At 29.2% G+C, this 5,947-nt stretch overlaps 1 long non-coding RNA gene across 1 annotated transcript; it reads left to right on the top strand.

Annotated features, from left to right (window-relative positions):
- The first annotated feature begins 4,978 nt into the window (after window positions 1-4,978).
- LOC118564332 lies at window positions 4,979-5,593 on the top strand. The gene is made up of 3 exons (XR_004931770.1): window positions 4,979-5,011; window positions 5,211-5,269; window positions 5,552-5,593. It is a non-coding gene; the product is annotated as an uncharacterized LOC118564332 (long non-coding RNA).
- Window positions 5,594-5,947: the final 354 nt, after the last annotated feature.

Genomic DNA, 5,947 nt, shown 5'->3' with positions numbered 1-5,947 from the left:
TTTTATTCTTCTATGCATAGATAGATACGTATATAGAAATATAGATAGAACTTTCAGCTGACCTGCATTCTGACTTGTCAATCCACCTGTAAAAACAAACAAATAATTTAACATTAATGTGACTACTATTATTCAATAACTCTAGTTAGTTGTTGTACACGTAAAACAATACAACTTTTAGCTTACCTGTATTCTGCGTTGTCATTCCACCTATAAGAAATAATTAATAATTGAATATAACATTAAGGTGACTACTATTAATTCATAATGCCAATTTTATTCTTCTATGCATAGATAGATATATAGTTTGAACTTTCAGCCGACCTGCATTCTGACTTGTCATTCCACCTGTAAAAACAAATAAATAATTTAACATTAATGTGACTACTATTATTCAATAACTCTAGTTAGTTGTTGTACACGTAAACCAATACAACTTTTAGCTTACCTGCATTCTGTGTTGTCATTCCACCTATAAGAACAAATTAATAATTGAATATAACATTAATGTGACTACTATTAATTCATAATTCCAATTTTATTCTTCTATGCATAGATAGATATATAGATATATAGATAGAACTTTCAGCTGACCTGCATTCTGACTTGTCAATCCACCTGTAAAAACAAACAAATAATTTAACATTAATGTGACTACTATTATTCAATAACTCTAGTTAGTTGTTGTACACGTAAAACAATACAACTTTTAGCTTACCTGCATTCTGCGTTGTCATTCCACCTATAAGAAATAATTAATAATTGAGTATAACATTAACGTGACAACTATAAATTCATAATGCCAATTTTATTCTTCTATGCATAGATAGATAGATAGAACTTTCAGCTGACCTGCATTCTGACTTGTCATTCCACCTGTTAACACAAATAATTAATTTAACATTAATGTGACTACTATTAATACATAACTCTAGTTTATTGTTGTACACGTAAAACAATACAACTTTCAGCTTACCTGCATTCTGCGTTGTCATTCCACCTATAAGAACAAATTAATAATTGAATTTTAACATTAATGTGACTACTATTAATTCATAATGTCAATTGTATTCTTCTATGCATAGATAAATATATAGATAGAACTTTCAGCTGACCTGCATTCTGACTTGTCATTCCAGCTGTAAAAACAAATAAATAATTTAACATTAATGTGACTACTATTAATACATATCTCTAGTTCCTTCTTGTACACGTAAAACGATACAATTTTTAGCTTACCTGCATTCTGCGTTGTCATTCCACCTATAAGAACAAATTAATAATTGAATATAACATTAATGTGACTACTATTAATTCGTAATGCCAATTTTATTCTTCTATAGATAGATAGATAGATAGATAGATATATAGATAGATAGATAGACAGATATAAAGATAGAACTTTCAGCTGACCTGCATTCTGACTTGTCATTCCACCTATAAAAACAAATAAATAATTTAACATTAATATGACTATTATTATTCAATTACTCAAGTTAGTTGTTGTACACGTAAAACGATACAACTTTCAGCTTACCTGCATTCTGCGTTGTCATTCCACCTATAAGAAAAAATTAATAATTAAATATAACATTAAGGTGACTACTATTAATTCATAATGCCAATTTTATTCTTCTATGCATAGATAGATATATAGATAGAACTTTCAGCCGACCTGCATTCTGACTTGTCATTCCACCTGTAAAAACAAATAAATAATTTAACATTAATGTGACTAGTATTATTCAATAACTCTAGTTAGTTGTTGTACACGTAAACCAATACAACTTTTAGCTTACCTGCATTCTGTGTTGTCATTCCACCTATAAGAACAAATTAATAATTGAATATAACATTAATGTGACTACTATTAATTCATAATTCCAATTTTATTCTTCTATGCATAGATAGATATATAGATATATAGATAGAACTTTCAGCTGACCTGCATTCTGACTTGTCAATCCACCTGTAAAAACAAACAAATAATTTAACATTAATGTGACTACTATTATTCAATAACTCTAGTTAGTTGTTGTACACGTAAAACAATACAACTTTTAGCTTACCTGTATTCTGCGTTGTCATTCCACCTAAAAGAAATAATTAATAATTGAATATAACATTAAGGTGACTACTATTAATTCATAATGCCAATTTTATTCTTCTATGCATAGATAGATATATAGTTTGAACTTTCAGCCGACCTGCATTCTGACTTGTCATTCCACCTGTAAAAACAAATAAATAATTTAACATTAATGTGACTACTATTATTCAATAACTCTAGTTTATTGATGTACACGTAAAACAATACAACTTTCAGCTTACCTGCATTCTGCGTTGTCATTCCACCTATGAGAGCAAATTAATAATTGAGTATAACATTATTGTGACTACTAAAAATTCATAATGCTAATTTTATTCTTCTATGCATAGATAGATATATAGATAGAACTTTCAGCTGACCTGCATTCTGACTTGTCATTCCACCTGTAAAAACAAATAAATAATTTAACATTATTGTGACTACTAATTATACATAACTCTAGTTCCTTCTTGTACACGTAAAACAATACAATTTTCAGCTTACCTGCATTCTGCGTTGTCATTCCACCTACAAGAACAAATTAATAATTGAATATAACATTAAGGTGACTACTATTAATTCATGATGCCAAATTTATTCTTCTATGCATAGATAGATATATAGATAGAACATTCAGCCGACCTGCATTCTGACTTGTCATTCCACCTGTAAAAACAAATAAATAATTTAACATTAATGTGACTAGTATTATTCAATAACTCTAGTTAGTTGTTGTACACGTAAAACAACAAAACTTTTAGCTTACTTGCATTCTGTGTTGTCATTCCACCTATAAGAACAAATTAACAATTGAATATAACATTAATGTGACTACTATTAATTCATAATGCCAATTTTATTCTTCGATAGATAGATAGATAGATAGATAGATAGATAGATAGATAGATAGATAGATAGATAGATAGATAGATAGATAGATAGATAGATAGATAGATAGATAGATAGAACTTTTAGCTGACCTGCATTCTGACTTGTCATTCCACCTGTAAAAACAAATAAATAATTTAACATTAATGTGACTACTATTATTCAATAACTCTAGTTAGTTGTTGTACACGTAAAACAATACAACTTTTAGCTTACCTGCATTCTGCGTTGTCATTCCACCTATAAGAACAAATTAATAAATGAATATAACATTAATGTGACTACTATTAATTCATAATGCCAATTTTATTCTTCTATGCATAGATAGATATATGGATAGAACTTTCAGCTGACCTGCATTCTGACTTGTCATTCCACCTGTAAAAACAAATAAATAATTTAACATTAATATGACTATTATTATTCAATAACTAGTTAGTTGTTGTACACGTAAAACAATACAACTTTTAGCTTACCTGCATTCTGTGTTGTCATTCCACCTATAAGAACAAATTAATAATTTATTATAACATTAATGTGACTACTATTAATTCATAATGCCAATTTTATTCTTCTATGCATAGATAGATAGATAGAACTTTCAGCTGACCTGCATTCTGACTTGTCAATCCACCTGTAAAAACAAATAAATAATTTAACATTAATGTGACTACTATTAATACATAACTCTAGTTCCTTCTTGTACACGTAAAACAATACAATTTTTAGCTTACCTGCATTCTGCGTTGTCATTCCACCTATAAGAACAAATTAATAATTGAATATAACATTAATGTGACTACTATTAATTCGTAATGCCAATTTTATTCTTCTATAGATAGATAGATAGATAGATAGATAGATAGATAGATAGATAGATAGATAGATAGATAGATAGATAGATAGACAGATATAAAGATAGAACTTTCAGCTTACCTGCATTCTGCGTTGTCATTCCACCTATAAGAAAAAATTAATAATTGAGTATAACATTAATGTGACAACTATAAATTCATAATGCCAATTTTATTCTTCTATGCATAGATAGATAGATAGAACTTTCAGCTGACCTGCATTCTGACTTGTCAATCCACCTGTAAAAACAAATAAATAATTTAACATTAATGTGACTACTATTAATACATAACTCTAGTTTATTGTTGTACACGTAAAACAATACAACTTTTAGCTTACCTGCATTCTGCGTTGTCATTCCACCTATAAGAACAAATTAATAATTGAATATAACATTAATGTGACTAGTATTAATTACTAATGCCAATTTTATTCTTCTATAGATAGATAGATAGATAGATAGATAGATAGATAGATAGATAGATAGATAGATAGATAGATAGATAGAACTTTCAGCTGACCTGCATTCTGACTTGTCATTCCACCTGTAAAAACAAATTAATAATTTAACATTAATGTGACTACTATTAATACATAACTCTAGTTTATTGTTGTACACGTAAAACAATACAACTTTCAGCTTACCTGCATTCTGACTTGTCATTCCACCTGTAAAAACAAATAAATAATTTAACATTAATGTGACTACTATTATTCAATAACTCTAGTTAGTTGTTGTACACGTAAAACAATACAACTTTTAGCTTACCTGCATTCTGTGTTGTCATTCCACCTGTAAGAACAAATTAATAATTTATTATAACATTAATGTGACTACTATTAATTCATGCCAATTTGATTCTTCTATGCACAGATAGATAGATAGATAGATAGATAGATAGATAGATAGATAGATAGATAGATAGATAGATAGATAGATAGATAGATAGATAGATAGATAGATAGATAGATAGATATGTAGCTGAGGTAATTTTATTTATTTATATTTCATTTTATTTTATGAACCTTCTCAAAACATTTTTATTTGCTTTTCTTAGTTCTTGAATTGTATTTTATTTTGGCGGAGAAGCTTTTATTTTTTTGTTTCCCATTTTCTACGTCATATCCTGTGTGTTCGCGCTGCCCTCTTCAGTTCGCGCCAAGTTGCGCTGGGGAGAGGTAAGCGTACAAAGCTGTCTTCTGTTTGTATATTCAAAATGTCTTAAAAAGTATGTTTGTCAAACTGAGGAGTTATATGTTGTTCCCCAACTGTTTATGTTAAGCGCAGCACTATACTGGGTATTTAATTCCCACGTTAATTACATTTATTTAGCCTATTGTACCAATGTGGTTATTTTTGTTCCTTTGATTGGTTAAGGTGTGCGTGGGAAAGCCAGAGCCCAAGAACTGTGCTGACTGTAATCTTGTTTTAAACAGGTATGTGAGTTGCTTCAAAATGTTATATTAATGTATTTGTGTATTTTCATATTGTAATGGGAAATTCTTTCTGTTATTGATTCAATAACAATTCAATTGTAACCAATGGGCAGATTATTTTTAATTGCCTTGACATTTTACTTTATTATTTGTGAATGTCAGACAATTTTGGTTTGTTTTAAACAGTCCTATCTGAGTTCGCGCCAAGTTGCGCTGGGGAGAGGTGTGCGTGGGAAAGCCAGAGCCCAAGAACTGTGCTGACTGTAATCTTGTTTTGAACAGGAATAAAACAACGCAGAGCTGATTCCAGAGTGATTCCGGTGTGATTCTTTCTACAACCGTTACAGATAGATAGATAGATAGATAGATAGATAGATAGATAGATAGATAGATAGATAGATAGATAGATAGATAGATAGATAGATAGATAGATAGATAGATAGATAGATAGATAGATAGATAGATAGATAGATAGATAGATAGATAGATAGATAGATAGATAGATAGATAGATAGATAGATAGATAGATAGATAGAACTTTCAGCTAACCTGCATTCTGACTTGTCATTCCACCTGTAAAAACAAATAATTTAACATTAATGTGACTAGTATTATTCAATAACTCTAGTTAGTTGTTGTACACGTAAAACAACACAACTTTTAGCTTACTTGCATTCT

This window comes from Fundulus heteroclitus, chromosome 10, assembly GCF_011125445.2.
Source record: "Fundulus heteroclitus isolate FHET01 chromosome 10, MU-UCD_Fhet_4.1, whole genome shotgun sequence".
NCBI lineage: Eukaryota > Metazoa > Chordata > Actinopteri > Cyprinodontiformes > Fundulidae > Fundulus > Fundulus heteroclitus.
Note: the sequence above shows the minus strand (reverse complement) of the source record. Positions and strands in the feature narration are given on the sequence as shown.